Source organism: Neomonachus schauinslandi, chromosome 13 (assembly GCF_002201575.2).
Source record: "Neomonachus schauinslandi chromosome 13, ASM220157v2, whole genome shotgun sequence".
NCBI classification, from domain to species: domain Eukaryota; kingdom Metazoa; phylum Chordata; class Mammalia; order Carnivora; family Phocidae; genus Neomonachus; species Neomonachus schauinslandi.
Window position 1 is genome coordinate 61593799 of NC_058415.1, and position 19017 is coordinate 61612815.

Genomic DNA, 19017 nt, shown 5'->3' on the forward strand with positions numbered 1-19017 from the left:
CGCACTAGATGGTGGACACCTTGATAGCAGGGCCTATGTCCTCTGTGCCCGGGCTGTCTAGTGAGTGAATTTGTTAGATAATCCACGGGCAGGAAACAGATCGGGATGGAGCAGAGGCAGCAAGATGGGAGTAGTTGAAATCAGACTGGAGAGAATGTACTATCCCATCCATCGCCTTCATAGCCTCAACTCCCATTAGGGAAACCGAGGCGTAGCTGGGTGGCTTGTCTAGAGTCATGCGGTTGATAAATGGCAGGGCTGGATTTGATTCCGTCTTCAGACTCCTTGTCTGGGCTTTCTCTGCTGCACTTCAGCTGCAGTGGATGGGAAGGAGCCAGCAGAGGGGGAGTGGGGTGGGGGGGCTGCCAGGGAGGAGAGGCTGTGCAGGAGAGGGCGGTCCTCGGATCTAGGACACAGGTGGAGGGCTGAGCCCAGCAGACATGACCCCAGATCCTCTGAGCCAGCGAGGAAGGAAGAACATTCGGCCAAGTTTCTGGAACAGACACTTGTCAGGCTGCCCTGGGAGCCAGCCCTCCTCTGGGGAGGAGCAGACCTGTGGAAAGTAGTTCAGCATCTTCCTCAGCACCCAGCCCACCCAAGTGGCCTCTACCTGCTGCAGCAGGAAAATGATTTCTCAAGACTGTCCTCCTGTAGGAGGGAGACCAGAGCCAAGGACAGCTGGGAGGACGTATAGGCCCAAGGCAAACAGGCGGGAGCCGGCCCAGGGGGGCTAGAGCTCCAGTGGAGAGCATGCAGGTCAGGCTCAGAGGCTCCGGGTCCATGGGCATCTAGAGGAGCCCTGTGGACCGGCTCATGTGTGGCAGGGCAAGGGGACATCAGTAAACTGGGGACAGTAGTACCTATGCCTCCTAGGATGGTGAGGATTAAGTAAAATGAAATACGTAAATGGCTGAGAATATTGCTTGGCACGGAATATCAATCAGCCGTGGCTATGGTTATTTTTTCATGGGACCGTTGGGAGGAGTGAACAGGACGACGTGGTGGACAGACTCTGCAGAACTGTGTCAGTGTTGGGGAGCAGCCTGCTTTTGTTAGGAACTCAGTAAACAAGCATGGATGCTGATCGGGAAATCCAGCGGACAGAGAGGAGGGGTGTGGAATTCAGTGACCAGGCACCCTCCTCTGGCCCCTGAGTTTCTTCACGGGACATTTGCATCAGAGACCACACAAGTCAGTTTGCGAAGGATGCCTAGAGATGGGACAGTCCCACCCTCCAGCTGCACACAAGGGGAAACTGAGGCTCACAGGGTAGAAGGGACTCATCCGGGGCTCAAATCCAACATTTCTCCTTCTGTCCCCTCAGTTCAGGCCAAGCTCAGGATGGGGCTCTGTCAGCAGGTTCAGGGTTGGAGTGTCTCCCTGCTGGTGTCCCCTCCCCCACCAACGTCAGTGGGGCTCCCACCAGCTCTGAGAACCTCAACCTACGAGAGCTCCCTGCTTTGAATGCTGTCTTCCTGTTTTTCCATGGCCAGCAGTTGAAAAGTAATTGAAAGCCACTTCCAGCTCTGGTTTCCCCTCCAGAGCTTTCCTTCCCTGGGCCTCCCTTGGAGAGGTCGGGAGCAGGTCAGCAGCGTGTATATACCTGCTACCTTCGCCAAGATTTCTTTAGCTTTGGGCAAGTGTGAGCATTTCCCTTCCCCTCAAACAGAGCTCCCTCCTTCCTCCCTCCTGCCTTTTTTTAAAGTGACACCCCAACCACCCACACCTTGCCATTGGACTCACCGATCTGGCACACACAGAAGCTTATTCTGAGGGACCTTGGGTGTGTATTCTTGTTGCTCAGGTGGGATTTCTCTGCTGAAAAACAGTTGCAGGAGCACATAGGTACAAGATGCCAGGCCTGCTAGAAGCTCATTTGTAAGGTACATGTTGCCCAGCAAACCCAGCAATCCTAGGCACGCAAACAGGGGGAAATAAAGATTTAGGATTTTTCTCGTAGCTACCTCCATGTCTTGGGAAGCAGTTGGATCAGCCCATGGGAAGGTCTTGCTGCCATGACAAATTCTCCAATGGGCAGAGGGGCTGCCCATTCATGAAGTGGCCTCACACACATCACTTCATCTGAACTGCGCAACTGGCCTGGATGGAATTATTTTCTCTGCTTTTCTGATGAGTAAACTGAGGTTTAGAGTGGTGAGAGTCACTTCTAAAGATCAAGAGATGCAAGGCTTCCCCCAGCGGCTTCTGATTCCACACCCAGGGCTCCCTTACTAGCTATTCTACTAAAGAAAATCCAGAGTTTTTAACTTAGGACAGGATTCTGCCTTGTCTTTGTAGTTCAGAGGCAAAACTAAGTGAATTAGAAGAAGACAGCCACAAAAGGGACAAATTATGGTGAAGATAGAAGTGACCATTGAATTAATGAGAAGCTGGCTGTCCCAGTCTGGTCTCCTATTCTGCTTTTAAACTCCTAGTTGGACCACGTTTCCTCCCCAGAGCTCCCTTCCCACACCTTGGGGTAGAGTGTGTTCTCCTCGTCTAAGACGACCTTTCCATGCTCTGTGCATATCCACTGAATTCTCGCTCTACATTGTCATTTGCTCGTTCCTAAAGCTCTCTTGTCCTGTGAACAGTGGGCTGCTCAGGTAAGGAAGGACTCCAGGGGCACCATAGCCATGCCAGCAGAGGTGTGGCAAGCAGTGTGGGTCAGCTCAGCTGCACGGCATGGGGCTCCATGTGGGGCTGGCCTGGAAGCAGTGGTGTCTGGAGGTCCACAGAGAGGCCTGCAGCGGCCAGAGCAGTGACCAATGGCTGAGGAGTGGGCAGTATGGAGGTTCTAGGGAAGTGGGTGGCTTCTGAGGAAGTCCGGGAGCCATAGGCCTGAGGCTTGGGGTCAGGATTCAAGTCTTTGGGTTAGGGACTCCAGTGATCCTGAGGAAATGGGCTGCAAGGCCAGGACTGGTATCAAGCCCTTCCCTCCTGGCCCAGCTGCCAGGCCCACTGAAGCTGAGCCCTCTGAGCACCCCGAAGGAAGGCAGCGCCACGGATCTGGGGCCGCCTCAGTTGGGGGAGAAGAGAGGGCTGGGAGTGGGGAGCCATTTCTCTTACTACCAAAAGTGAGGAGTTCTGAGAAGTTAAGATACAAAGAATGAAAAACACTGTTTGGTTTAGAAATTGCCATAACCCGGATTCTTAGGTTAGGGGCTGCCCGACTTTCACACAGAGCTTTTTGTGATTCCTGCAGTAGAGGAGATGCGTCTTCCCTCATGCCAAACAACCGGTTTCTGCCCCCGCCCTGCTGCCTGGGTCCATCTCTCCGATCCCCACGGACAGGCCGACGTCCAGAAGGCATATTGAGTAACTGACCTCACATCTTACCAAACCATTTGAATTCGATTTTCTGGGTGAAGAGTTATCACCCAGTTACTATGGAGACATGGACTTATCGCGTTCTTATCCCATCTGGAAGGGAAGTCCTCAGTCTCTGCACCCTGTCTCCCACGGGGAGGACCACCAGCCCTCCTGCTTGTGCTTGAAGCCGTGGAGCAGAACGGCCAGGGCCTCGTATCTTTGAAGAGGTGAAAGAAGAGAACTCATGGTATTTACTGCGAACCTGCTATGTCCAGACACGGCCTTGGGCCTTTTACCTGTATCATTACGTGTGTATGCATATGTATGCATATGCATTAGCCCAGGGACCTAAAACTTGACTGTCCCCCACCCCCAGAGGAGGAAACGGAGGCCCAGCTGCCATACAGCGAGAGTAACAGGCCTCTCTGAGATCTTCACATTCCCCCTCTCTGGAGATGCTCAGAAAAGGTTGACGCTGCCTTTTCAGAGCTGGGATGGCCACTGGAGCTGGTCAGGCCACCAGGGGCTTTCCGATCTCTCAAATGCCCCTCTCACTGCAGTCTCTCCAGTTGACATCAGCCGGAACATCTGGCGGGCTGGCCCAGGCATCCAGAGGCGAAGGCCCCATCCTGGCCCAGGGCCCCTTCATCGGTTAGGGAAGAGCGCAGCGACTGCTTCTCTGTGAGGGGACTGTGAACCCGGCCGGGAGGATGAGCTGGCTACGCAGGTTTGCCTGCAAAGGGAGCCAGCGCAGTGGGTTGTAGGGAATCTGATGAAAATAATCAGCTGCAAACTCCTGAAAAACAAACAGTCCGTGATCCAGAGGTTTGAACAACAGCCCCCTCAGCCAGATGGCTGCAGGAGGCGTGCCAGGGAGAGAAAATGATCTCCCGCCCTGAATTTCCTCTTTGTTCTGGATGTCACTGGCCTCCACCCCTCGCGTGTGCCAGCCACCCAGACCGAGTCTCGTGTGCAGGGAGCTTAAGGCAGCTTTCCCCAGATTAGGATTTGGGGACAGGGAATCCAGGAAAGAAGCGGCTTTCTTGTCCCAGCATGAGTCACCCAAGGCTGCAAGAAGCACACAGCTGTCTGCATCTGGGCCTGGAATGCTGCTGCTTCCTCAGAGGACACTCCCAAGAAGCCTGGGACCCTTGGGGGTGCTGAGCAGGAGTCCATAAGCAAGGCTGCCCTGTGTGGGGCTGGCCCTCTGGACACCTTGGTCCCCTCTGATAGACCTTCACAGCTGAGCTATTGGGAGCTGAATGCTAGCCTGTTGCCATGGCCGGTGTATCCCACCAAACTCAGCCTCCCTATGACTCCAATAAGAGCATCTGTGTAAGAGCAAGGCTATCATGGCTCTGAAGCTTACTCTGCCACTGTGTGACCTCTAGCAACTTATTTGACCTCTCTGAGTCTCAGTTTCTGCTTCATTGAGCTTTAGTGAGACTAATAAGTAAAGAAACTGTATTTTCGATGCATGTAACACACTATCTGGCACACAGCAGGCATTCAGGAAACACGGTTCCCTTCCAGCCCTCTGGTCCAGAGCCTCTTGGTACTGATTTCTTCTATTACCCACTCCTAAATGCTTTCACTGACCCATGATACAATATTTCATTCCTGCCATTTGGCAAAGCTTCCAGGTGCAGTCCTCTCCCGTTTTCTCTGAATGGATCCCCATCTCTCCTCCATCGTTGTATTAGCTACTCTGTTTGCCAGTATGTATTTTGACTCTATGAGCTGCCAATATGTATTTTGACTTGATGAGCTGCTACAGATTCTGTCTGGAAGGAACATGGGCAGTGCATAAGTGCAGTGAGATTGCACCAGGCTCACTGAACTTACCAACTGACTTAGAACTTTCCTCCCTCTATAAGATGTAAAGCCACTTAAAAAAAAAAAAATCTTCACAACAACAAACAAATCTATTTATGTGTACCAGGATTCTGAAGCACATTAGTCAGGTTGAGTTGGGGTTTGCTGCAGGAACACCAAGCTCCCAAATAGAAATGGCTAAAACAGCCGACGGTCATTTCTCACTCATGCCACACATCCATTGTGGGTTGGTGGGGTCTCTGCCCCACACTGGCCTCTCTTGGATACTCAGAATTCACCATTTGGAATGTTGTTGGTCACTGCAGCAGGGGGAGGAGAAGATGAAGAATTGCCTACCAGCACTTTAATGAACCTGCCCCCTTGCAACGCATTTCCGTTCACATTTCACTGTCCCAAGCAGGTCACGTGGTCTCCCCTATGCTCAAGGAAGCGGGCATGTCCAACTCCATTGTGCTTGCAGGTGGAAAAAAATTGAAATATTGCTGGACAATGCTAATGTCGACCATATAGAAACTCAATGTTTTCAAAAGAACAGAGAGTAGATAAGCAGAAATTCTGAAATTCTCCACCCCCCCACCCCGATTCACTAGAGACTTGAGAGTCATTGTAAAAGCAGAAAATGCCCAGACATTTGCATATAGAAGTTCCTTTCATTCCTGCCTTCATTCTATTTCAGGGGTCCTCAATTTCCAGTGTGCATAAGAATTATTTTTGACATTGGACAACATCGTATATGCAATCCTAGATGGTGTTTCAAAGTGTTTTGAACATACACAGTTTTTTTCCCATATGTGCTAAATTTAGAACCTAACCTATTTAGGATGTGACTCTACAGTGATTAATTCATGCTAATGCCTGACTTTATTATTTGGTAAAACCACTTTATTGGGGCGCCTGGGTGGCTCAGTTGTTAAGCATCTGCCTCCGGCTGGGGTCATGATCCCAGGGTGCTGGGATCGAGCCCCACATCGGGCTCCCTGCTCAGTGGGAGGCCTGCTTCTCCCTCTCCTACTCCCCCTGCTTGTGTTCCCTCTCTTGCTGTCTCTCTTTGTCAAATAAGGAAATAAAGTCTTTAAAAAAAAACAACCACTTTATTGAGGTGTGACTGACATACAAAAAGCTGTCCATGTTTAATGTATACAGTCTGATGAGTTTAGAGAGAAGTATACATCCATGAAACTATCACGGCCATCTATGCCATAAACATATCCTTTACCCCCAAAAGTTTCCTCCCACCCTCTTTGATTGCCTGAATTTAATTGTTTCAATGTTTTATTCCCTTTCCTCTTCTGTGTTTCACTTATAACCCAAGGGGCCACTCTGTTCCTCAATCCAATTGCACTGAGCATTTGTTTGATTTTGTGCCTTGACCATAAGAGTGTACAAATACTAATTTTTATCCAAACTCTAAAAAAGTCTTTCAGGGGTGCCTGCGTGGCTCAGTCCTTAAGCATCTGCCTTCAGCTCAGGTCATGATCCCAGGGTCCTGGGATCAAGCCCCGCATCGGGCTCCCTGCTCAACGGGAAGCCTGCTTCTCCCTCTCCCACACCCCCTGCTTGTGTTCCCTCTCTCTCTGTCTCTGTCAAAATAAATAAATAAAATCTTAAAAAAAAATTAAGAAGTCTTTCATACACATTATGTCATTTAGTGATTCTCACCCTAACCCTAAGGAGTTGGTTTATTAGGGGAACATTTCCATTATACTGATGAGCTAATAGAGGTTAAGGGAGGTTAAGTGATTTGCCCAAAGACACACAGTACAGATGTGTTGAAGTCAGGTTTAGAGGCTCAGGTCCCACAGATCCCTCTCCACTGTTATCCCTACAGGGCATTGTGCTCAACGGAAGCCGCAGGGATTACTCCGGGCACACAACACTCCTGGAGCTGGACGTCCAGGAATTCCTGTCAAGTAGGCATTGATTCACAGAATAAACACTTCCCTGAAGAGCTCTCCACAGCCGGCCAATGTCGTGGCCCTGCCATGGTTTAGTCTCAGGTGGTGAGATGCCCATTAGTCGTGGAGGCGTGACAGCGTGAGGTACAGATTCACACATGAACCGAACTCTAAGTGTGTAATATGTATCCAGTGTGTAAGCTATGTTCTCTGTGGGGTCGATGTTCCTGTAAGTCTTTTTCGATTTATAGGGTCACCTAGTACAATACAGGATACCCAGTTAAATTTGAATTTGATAAAAGACAAATTATTTCTTAGCCTAAGTATGTCCCAAATACACTAAAAAATAATTTGTTGTTCAGGGGCGCCTGGGTGGCTCAGTCATTAAGCATCTGCCTTCAGCTCAGGTCATGATCCCAGGTTCCTGGGATCGAGTCCCACGTCGGGCTCCCTGCTTGGTGGGAAGCCTGCTTCTCCCTCTCCCACTCCCCCTGCTTGTGTTTCCTCTCTCACTGTGTCTCTCTCTCTCAAATAAATAAATAAAATCTTAAAAAAAAAAATTTGTTCAATTGGGCACCTTGCATTTTTATTGGCTAAGTGACAAGTACATCGATATGCCTGTACGTCAGGATAAATAGATTTGGTTGTTCACGTCCCAGGGCGCACATGAGTGTGTGTGCGTGTCTGTATCTGTGTGTCTCTCTGTGTGTGTGGGGGGTCTGTGTGCATGTGTATCCTGGCTGATAAGGAGTCAGCAAGTCATTGGGACTAAATGACCTCACCACCCACAGCTCATTTCCTTCTAGGCCAACCCTGTTGGAGCAAGAGAGGTCAGGATGGGCCTTGAATGCCAGGCCAGGGAGCATGGACTTTCTCCTGAGGGCAATGAGGAGCCATGGAAGGCTCTAAACTAAGGAGAGGGCAGATTTTGATGTGTGCTAGAGATGCCCCTCTGGCTATTTGCAGAGAACTGGAGAGTGACCCGCAGGAGGGAGGATGAGGGGGCTGGTGGTCACCTCAGTGAGAGAGATGAGGGTCCAGGCTTGGGCTTTAGCAGTGGAGATGGAGGGAAAGACGCAAACTGTGGGACTTGTTTCGCATTCCTGCAGGGGTGAGGGAAGGGGGAGTCGGAGGTGATGCTCAGGTTTCTAGCTAGGGCGCCGAGGGACTGCAGGCTCCTTGAAGGTTTATCTTGGTTCCTTCCTCATCTTCAGTGTCAGGCACCATGCCTAGCACATCAGGGATGCTCTATGGGAGTTTCTGCCATGAATACGTGCCTGTGTGAATGAGAGAAATGGGGGACACTGCGGGATTGGGGGGAGGAGGAGAGGTCTGGGAAAGAAGCTGACCTCAGTTATTTGGGGAGAGCTTGGGCTTGAGGTGGCAGCAGGACTTCCCAGGGAGATAGCCAGGAGGCAGTTGGCCATACGGCCAGCTCAGGAGAGAGGTCCAGGCCGGAGAAACAAATTCAGGGGGTGTGAGTAGGTAGGAAACCAGATCACCGGAGCCAAATCACTGGAGGACATGGTGAGGAATAAGAAGGCAGTGGATGTGGAAGGAAGCGTGGGGCCAATGGCATTTGAGTAGCTGGAAGGAGTCTGAGAGGGCCAACGGTTCCCCCTCACAAGGCTGCTAGGGTTTAAGTGAGATACCCAATGGCTTGGAAGATCCATGAGAGCCAGGCAAGGTGTGATAAGCAGAACATTTAACAGGCACTGGACAATCAGATCAGACTGGGCCACTGATGGAAGCCAGGTCTTCTAGGCTCCCAGCTGGGCTAGAGTCAACTCCTGAGTAGTTGGATCATAGGAAAGGTGGGGGGGCAGGATGGGAAGAGGGCCTGGGGCAGCTGGGGCAGGGAGTGGGGCACCCCGGGGCTCGGGGCAGCTGCTCTGTACCAGCTAGCACAGAACATGTAAATACTTTAATAAGTGGGACAGTTACATAGGGACATCCTGGCTGCATGTCAGGGCTGGCAGTATCTATTGCATTCATTCCTGGCTGTGGCCTCACATTAGAAGAGCGCCCAGCAGTGAGCAAATGACAGTTCACATCGGGCCCCAGCACCATGCCTGGCCTGGAATAGGTGCTCAATCCATGTAATTTTTGTCATCTTCTTTTCAGGGAGTAAAGACCTCTCCATAGTTCCGGGAATTTCCTTCCCTGAGCACAATTTTTCGTTTTAGGGAATCAAATTTCCTTTCACTTGTGAAGACCTGTCTTTTCTGCTGTTGAAGTCCTGGGAATTTCAAAGGCCCCGGCTGGAAAGCTTGCTGAGAGTCATGGGACAGGAGGAGCCCAAGTGAACAATGGTCCAATCTCGAGGGACGGCTCCAGTCAGGGTCACCCTTCTCGTGGCCTCCCCTTCTTTCCAACACAGCCTCGTCATCTGTCGGGAACCAGGGATTTCTCCCAGGGCTGGCACACCGTCTGTGCTATGTAAGTGTTTGCTATGATTATTTTTGTTATTACTGTCCCTCAGCCTGGTGTTTCCTCAAATTGAATTATTTCTGTGACTCCAAAGCTTAGTTTATTTTTTTTTATCCGAGCCTCCGACTAATACCTCAAGGCTTTGGATCCCCCAAGCTGGGTCCTCTTGCAAAGACTAATTACAACACAGTCTCTTTCCGGTGATTTTTAAACACTCACACTGCAGAGGAAGGTAGGCTTCCTTCAGGAGCTCACTTAGTTTAGATAAATATGTGGCCTGTGGCTATACGAATGGTCCTAAAATGTACCTTTTTCTAGGTGTAGGGTCTCAAAAGGAATTTTCACGATTCAATGCCTATTCAATCAGTCATTGATTTGTCCACCGAGCAGCTGCCGCTGGAACTTCAGCGAGGACAGGGCTCCGGGCCTGTTTTGTTTGCTGACGTAAACCCAGAGGCAGCACAGAGCCTGCCACATCCTCGGTGCTCAGGGATACGTGTTGGATGAGTGAGTGAGCGAATGAGTATCTTACCTGTGTCAGGATGCCCAGCTTTGGAAAGCCAAAGTAGGACACAATCCCTGCTGTCCGTGAGCTTGTGGTCTTGTGCAAGAACCCGCCATCCCCACGCCATCTACCGGAAATTCAGAATAGGTCAGCATGGCTGCCCATGAGGCCCACAAACGCCTTGCAGTGGTCCAGGAGCCTGGCAGGAGTGGTGCCAGTGTGGGGAAGACCAGGAAGGGCGTCTGAGCTGGGTTTCATTTCAGCGTGAGGCATGGGTGGCAGGGAAGCAGAATGAGCCAAGGTCCAGAGTGGGAAATCTTGGTTTCATAGAGAAAGTTCCAGAAAGGCCCCTGGGTTGTGTGGGTTACTGGGCAGAAGCTCCAGGAGGGCAGGGGCTGTGTCTGTCCGATCCATCTTCTATGACCCAGTGTCTAGCACATAGGAGGCTCTTAAGAAATCGTAGCACGGGAGAGCAAAGAATGACACGAAATGGAAAGGAAAAATGGGACCTAGAAGTCAGTTTTGGAGGTTTGCTCAGCAACTTCAGTGACTATCTCCTTCCAGCCTGGAAGGTAGAGGCTCGTGTCTGGGAAGAACATTAGGGCCCACCCCAGTCACCTCCATAACACCCCTCCCCAAGTGATCATGTAATTTGGGCCAGGATGCCCCTCAGTGATGGAGAGCTCCCTCCCTCCCACACAGCTGGTCCTTTTTTTTGGTATAGATCTGATGGCTAGAATAGCCCATCCTTATATTGACCACATAGGAGTGGCAGGGATATAGCACTAAACTTGGCTTGGCTCTTGGCCCTTCCTCTGACTCTTGTGGTCCTTGGGCAGGGCTGGCATAGCCAGTGATTACGCAAGTGTGGGCTCTGCTGTCAGAACAGAAGTTACTTGATATCGCTGTGCCTTACTTTCCTTATCTGTAATTGGGTTTAGTAGTAATAGTACCTCCCTTGTAGGATTCTCGTGGGGATCAAATATATCCTAATGTGTTAGCTAATACATGCAAAGTTCTTAGTGCCTATTGGCAAATGAGTAAGGGCTCAATAAAAGTGAGCTCTGATTTTAGTGTTTTTGCCTCCTTTCCGGCTTTCAGTTTCTCCCTCCATGCAAAAGGAATAAGAAGCCTTGCCTTGGCTGTCTTGGGGATGGTGGGAGCACCCAGAGAGAGAGAAGGGTGTGAAGGCATCACAGACGGGAGTGTAATGCAGCATTCCCATCAGCTGTGGCCTTTGCCCTGGACGATCTCACCGGCATGGCTGACCACCCTCTCCAATCACTCCCCCCCCGCCCAGCTCCTGCGTTTTCTCTCTACCTTTGGTTGCTAGTTCCTGTTCCTTGCCATCCTGTATCTTGACCTCTAAGATATATATTTAGAACAAGCCTGCAAAGAGAGGAAAGGGGAAATGAAGAGAAGGAAACAGGCAAAGTTCTCTCTTTCAGCAGTTCCTTGGGGGACTCAAGGCTCGGGCTTTCTGATCCCTCTGCAAAGGGGGCTCACCCAGCCTTTGAACTAACCACTTCCTCTCTCCTGGCCTTTTCAGATCAGAGAGGTGGGAGGGGGTGTGGAGATTCATTTCCTGGATGAGCTGAACAGGAGGCTGCAAGCTTCTCTCTGATGTGGGACACTTCTCCAGGGGCCCTGGCCCTGGCCCTGGAGATAGTACTCTGGGCTGTGGTGGCTCCTCTTGGGGTCTCCCTTGGACTCACCGCTGCCCAGCTGCCACTGACCACATGGATTGCTTTTAAGAGTTTGGGCTGACCTTCAGCATAACTAAGATGCTGTCAGAGCTAGAAGAAGCTTTCAGACTCTTTCCGTCAGTAGTTCCCAGACTAGGGGCCCTGGGTGCTGGGGGTCCTCAGACTATTTCCAGCTTTTCCACAAGCCCAAAAGACACAGTAGATAGCCCCTTTGTGTGTGTGTGTGTGTGTGTGTGTGCGCTCACAGGCCCCTAACAATATTAGGTGTCTCCGTGTTTTCCTGACACCAACTCAGGGTGGTCCTCTGTACGCTGGTGTTGCTAGATACAATAACAGCTTCTCACTGAGTATCCTCTGCCAGGAGCTGGGGGCAAAGCCCTTGACACACATCATTTCACCAGTCCCCAACCCAGTAAGGTGGGAAAGCTTTATGATCTCTATTTTGCAGATGGAGAACCTGCGGGTCCAAGTTGCCTGCAGTCACACACAGTCAACCAGGATTCCAGTCCAGGCAGACTGATTCCCTAGCTCCAACCCTCAGCCACTCGGAGACAGTCTCCTAGAGCTCAGTTGTATGTTTGCAAAAGGGCAAACACATTCGTCCTTACTCAGGGAAGGCTATTGGTAGAGAAAACTTTCGGATGCATGTACTAGATGTAGGAGGCATAATCAGAGGGGCGGTGGGATGGTTGAGAACCAGCCACTTGTGTTGTAGAACTAAGGCCAAAGTAGTGAGGGTCTTGCCCAGGGTCTTCTTGTGAACTGGCAGCTGGGACGAGAGCTTGTTTCATTTCTGGTGATCCCAGAGCACCTTGGGCCAGTCAGGAAGCAGGGCAGCAGAGGGGTTCCCCGAGCCTATGGCTCCCACCTGGGATGGCATATGCCCGTGGCTCTGCCTAGCAGGATCTCTGAGTTCCCTCTGCCCCGCAGGCTGCTCCCCAGCAAGGTTCAGACCACACACCCTGAGAATTCTCCCCCAAGCCCAACCTACCTCCCACCAGCTGCACAGGCTTTGGCTTTGCCAAACCACAGGGCTGTTGAGTGCTGAGGGGGCCAGCAGTATTTGTCTTCAGCAAACTCTTCCTTTATCACCTCTGCAGCTTCTAATTCCATACTTGTGCATGCACTTTACAGTTTGCAAGGTCCTTCCACATCTACCATTTCATTTGAGACCCAGCGCTGTTCTGGGACCTGGGCAGGGGAGGAATAACACCCCCTTTTACAGAAGAGGAAAAGGAAGTTCTAAGAGGCAAGGTGCCTTGTTCAAGGTCACGCACTCAGCTCGGAGATGTTGGAGCCTGAAGGTGGAGCGGAGTAGGCCTGTTCCACCTCATGGGACAGCATCTCCCCTTTCAGGAGTGAGGACTCTTGGAGAGCAGTGAGTAAGGTTGGGCCCTGCAAAGAACTTTATTTTTATTTTTTAAATATTTTATTTTTTTATTTGATAGAGAGAGAGAGGGAGAGAGCACAAGCAGGGGGAACAGCAGAGGGAGAGGGAGAAGCAGGCTCCCTGCTGAGCAGGGAGCCAGACGTGGGACTCGATCCCAGGACCCTGGGATCATGACCTGAGCAGAAGGCAGATGCTTAACTGACTGAGCCACCCAGGCGCCCCCTGCAGAAAACTTTATATATGACTAACTGCATCACCTTAACTACATCTTTCTTCCTACAAGGGATAAATAAAGGCAGCTGATTAAAACACTTAAACCTGTGTTGCCTGAGATTTCAGGCCTGCACTCTGAGAACTCATGATGTGACAAAAGGCACAGATGTTCCAGTCAGAAGTGGCTTACGTCTCAGACCCATGACTTTATTACTATGACCCTGGAAAGACAGTTGAGCATCCGGGCTTCCGTTTCTACACATGGATGACGAAGGTGATGACAGTACTTACTTTGCTTCTGAGAAACATGAGTAAGGCCATCATATGAATTTCTTTGAGGGATTTTAAGAAGTGTTACATGAAGATTACATGTGACAATGAATTTTCAGAAACAGGGAAGGCAAGGGAAATTCAATTTATAAGCTAGCCATTATTAAGTGCTCCCTAAGCAATTTAGATAGATTGTTCCATTAACGTGAACAAGAGCCTCTAGGAACCTGGTATGATATTATCATCCTCACTGTACAGATGGGGGCACTGAGCCCCAGAGATTTTAAGTAACAGGCAGCAAATGGCAGAAGCAGGATATGAAATTTTGGTAATTTAGTGCCAAGCAGATAAGTGCTTTAACTGTCCAGGGGCATCAGAATCACCCGAAGGGCTGGATAAAACCCAGATTGCTGGGCCCCACCCCAGAGTTTCTGACTCAACAGCTTTGGGGTGGGGCCTGAGAATTTGATTTCTAACAAGGTGATGCTTTGATTTCTTTCTCAGGTGAGACAGATGCTGCTGGACGGGGGGGCCACACTGTGAGAACTCTGTGCTACACAGAACTCTCCTGGTACCTCCCGCCCCACCGATGGCCAAATCTGGGCCTTCTAAGGCCTGTTTGCACAGCTTAGCTGGACATTCATGTGCACTAGATTCTTGATTTATGTTATGTAGACGCACATTATGCTAATGGACAAAGTGGCTGAGGAGGCCTTGACTCCTTCAGAAACCAAGTGAGAGCAGTTGCCCCATGACCGATGGTCCTGCAGGTGCCCGAGTCCTTGTAGCTGTGGTCACCCAGGGCCAGCCAGGGGAGGAGGGCCATTTGTCTGGGGAAGGCATGGAGGACAGATTCACAGGCTGCCCTTCCCACTCCCCACAGTCTTTCTCTTTAAGCAGCTCACGCTCCCAGATTTCCGAAATAATCTTTGAATGGAGAGATCAGTCACAGCCTGCAAAAAGAGAAAGCACAGACTGAGAAGACTTAAATTGAATTAAATTTAATTAAATTTATGTTTTTGAAAAGACATAAGGAAACGACTTCTGGAAGAATAGAAGCATTTCAGAAAACAGGGGTTGAGCCAAAAGCAAGGGTAACAGGAAGAAGAGAGTGAAAACCAAGGGCATATGGATGTCTAATTGTTCCGGAACTCTATTTTTGGGAAAGACTATGCTTTCTCCACTGAACTACCTTTATGTCTTTGTCAAAAATCAGTTGTCTAAATGTAGAACAGCCAAAACAATCTTGAAAAAGAGTTAACATCACAATGTCAAAACTTACTACAAATCCACAGCAATCAAGTGGTGTAGTACTATCATAAAGATAGACATCTGTGCAATGGAACAGAATTTGAGAGTCCAGAAAGAAACCCTCACTTTTATGATCAGTTGATTTTCTGCGGTGGTGCCAAGGCCATTCAATGGGAGGAAAACAGGGTCTTCAATAAATGGTATTGGGACAACTGGATATCCACACGCAAAAGAATGAAGTTGTTCCCCTCCCTCATGCTATATACAAAAACTTGTACCTGTGCATTTTGTACTTTTTATGCTATTCTAAATGACGTTTTTTAATTTCAAATTCCAATTTTTTGTTGCTAGTGTATAGAAATACAGTTGATTTTGTGTATTGATCTGGTATCAGCAGATCAACCTTGCTGAGCACATTTCTTAGTTCCAGTAACTTTACAGAAGATCCCATCAGACTCTCTGCAGATAATCATGGCAGTTTTACTTCTTATTTTCCAATCTGGATGCCTTTCATTTCTTTTTCTTGCTTTAAGGAACTAACTAGAACCTCTAGAACCTCAGAGAGGAGCAGTGAGACATGCTCACCTTGTTCCTGATCCTGGGTGGAGGGGCCAGTTTTGAGCGTTAAGGAAGATGTTACCAGTGGGTTCTTCTGTGGGTACCCTTGGACAAATAGAAGAGGCCTCCTTCTATTCCCCTTCGATTCCTAATTTGCTGAGACTTTCAATCAGGAATGGATCTTGGATGTTGTCAGTATCTACGGATACAGAAAATCCAGTGGTCATGGTTGGGAGTCCAAACTCAGGAGTGGCCTCTGCCTTCTCTCAGAAAGGAGAGGAGAAGAAAGAGCCCTGCCCAGTGAAAGGAGGCTTTCTCTTCTGCTGCTGCTGCTCTGCACCCCGCTCCTTGGCTGATATTCTTAGAGTTCAGACCCTTGGACTCCAAAGCCAGTGCTCTTTCCTCTACACCAAACTGTTCAAAGACTTTGACTCTGGAACTCTGCCTGACCAACGTCCTGAAAATGGATGAAACCTCAGATTCCTCAATAATATAATAGTAGCAGCCACTCACTGAGCACTTTTGGAATATCAAGAACCAGGGCTGGCACTAGGGTGAGGTGAATGAACCCCCCCATGGGGGCAGAATTTACAGAGGTACCCACAGCACGGCAGGTGCCTCACCCGCCTCACCCGCATCCCGGCCCTGCAAAGAACAGTGCTCAATAGTCTGCTTGCATCCACTCCCTAAATCCTCAAATAACCCTACAGCGGGATGTGCTAGTATTCTGAGTTTACAGATAAGGAAACAGGATGAGAGAGGTGAAGTGACTTACCCAAGAAGTAAGCTGGAGAGCCGGCATTTGAAGCAAAGTCTGCTCATGTTCCGTCTGTGTGCTTAATCAGTGGTTCCCAGCTCTAGTGGGCCAGAATCTCCTGGAAGGTTGCTTAAAATACTGATGGCTGGGTCCCACCCGACGATTACTGATTTAGTAGGTCTGCTGTGTGGGCAGGAGAGTTTGTGTTTCTGACGAGTTCCCCGGTGACGCGGATGCTGCTGGTACAGGGACCATACTTTGAGAACCACTGCACTATTTGTCATACTTCTTCCATTGTAGCCCTTGCTCATCAGATCCCAGGGGGCATGAAGATTCGGAGAGTGAAAAAGAAAAGTCTGAGCAAACACTGCTGGGTCTCTCTGGTTTGTGAAAGGAAAGAAAGCATCAATTTCCCAGGACTGGACCAAGAGTTTTCCATGTCATCCATGCGTGTGTTACAGCCCCAACCCCATTCCAGAAGGCCTTGCACAGAATCAATGAGCAGTCATGAGTCGTTGGAGGATGAACTGACTGGTTGCCATGGGACCTCTGTAGGGACTTACTCATCCTAAAAGAATGCCTGACATTTATTCTGAAAGGCGTCTTTCTATAGACCCTCAATCCTTGTAGTACAAAATGGTATTTTTTTCTAAATATATTTGAAATGTATTCTAACTTATTCTTAGACATCTATATCAGGGACATGGTACATTGAATTTTGCAAGTCTTTGAACACGTGCCATTGCAAAATAATAAGGGAAAGGGGGAATCAACACAGAGCTGTTCACCATGTTATTTAAAAAAAAAAAAAAGCAAACTTAAACCCGTCTTGGCAAAATCTCCCAGCTCTGAACATGTGACAACATTCCAGAGTTGACCCTAGTGTCCGAGGAGTTAAATTTTTCTTTAAGCTCCCAAATCTTTGGACCGTAAGACCCCATCCAGTGGCATTTAGCCCTAAAGTGCAATAAGGAAAAAGCTGATTTTATTCATTCACTTGATTTTTATGAGGAGTATCACAAGCGCCCATAGCAGGGATTCACAGTCTTGGCTGCACATTGGAGTCACTTGGGGGAGCTTCTGGGAATCCCTTTGCCTCTGGCCATGCCTGAGACCACGCACTTCAGAATTACTGGGAGTGGGATCAAGCAGGAGTGGTTTTGAAAGCCCCCAGGTGAGGCCAGTGGCAGCTAGCATTAAGAAAGCCCAGCTTTAGGGCAAGTGAATTCTTGGTGAATCCTCATAGCCTTCCTCCGATTTTACACATTCTGTACATATTGACGAGGTGCCTTCTCAAAATGTGGTACCCATCTACACCATCACCATGAATATATTATGCATGAACTCCATCTCGATACCTTTGTCTGCTCTGCTTGCTCCCTGCAATTTCCCTCCTGATCTAATTCATGTAGACCGATGCTGTGGTAGACCAGGGATGAATACAGATTCTTTGCTATCTCTCCTGTTGAGAGATGAGGTCTAATTCCCTGCCTTTGACCTGGGCTAGCCTTAGTGATGTGTTGACAAACAGTTTGTGACAGAAGTGGTGTTCTGGAGCTTCTGAGCTAAGTTGCAAGAAGTCTTGCAGCTTTTGGCTAGGTATCTTTGCATGCTTGCTCTGGGAGATGCCACCTACCACATAAGAGCTCCAACCTTGCTGAAGAGACTGCCATTCTAGAGGGGCTCAGTGTAGAAGCTGTGGCCAATACCTGCAGCCGAGCCCATTCTGCCAGCCACCCCAGGCATCAGGCACATGAGGGGACCCTTGGATCCTCTAGATTCATTTTCCAGCCAAGTACTAGTGAGTGCCCTCAGAGGCCATGAAGGGCAAAGGCGTTTCTCAGATGAGCCCTGCCTAAATTCTAGACCCATAAAATCATGAAATACGATAAAATGGTGTTTGTTTCAAGCTGCTAAATTTTAGGATAGTTTGTTGTGCAACATTAGATAACTGGAACAGGTGTCATTATGTTTCCTTTTTTTTTAAATTGCATTAAGAACCATGTCCCTTTGATTTACATTTCTAGTTTGTATTTTCCTAGGGATTTGGATTTGGATTTGTGCTTTGTTTTCACCTTTGCACACAGGCCTTGTCTTGTTCCCAGGTAGGACTTTGACTCCAGATTCACACTTCATAGCACTCCCAAGATGCTGAATGTCCAACTCCCTACCCACATCGCTGTGACATGGACTCCTGCCAAGGAGATTTATACATGAATGACCTTGAATTCCTTTCAATTCTTCCATTATTATAAGTGTCCTGGATGGTGGAGGGAGAAAATGAGATTTGTTTTCTCAGTCTAACATTCATATCCATGGCATATTGAGTGCTACAGATGATATAAAAATGTAGAGAGATATGAAGCATCAGTTCCAGGCTCCTTGACAAGAAGCCTTATAAGTGGATCCAGAGCAACCCAAAACACAGAAATAAGAGACTCTGTAAATCCTGAATGCTTCCTGCAGTAATATAATTTGCGTGGTTTGAGCCTTGAACAAAACTGCCTTTTGCGTGTATTATATATTTATTTCCTAAAACATGAAAGCATTCTAAAAACAATAATTTGGGCACTAAGATGGGTAGTTTCCCATCTTAATTACCCCTGACCTCTACTAATGTTTCTTCCTACTTAAAGCATGAACAGCATCTACTGTCCCCCACCCCCCCACATGTTTTTTTTTAGGGATTGAACTTTTGTAAAAAGTAGAGATACAATAATGTTAGACATATTCGAAAACAAGGAAAATCTATATGCCTACCACTTTGACATAGTAACAACTATATTTTTATGTTCCTTTCCTGTTTTTACAGGTCACGTGTGTGCAAATATTGTTCCAGATTTTCCGCACCCAATACTTTCATCATAAGTGTTTTCTGTGATCCTTCATAAACT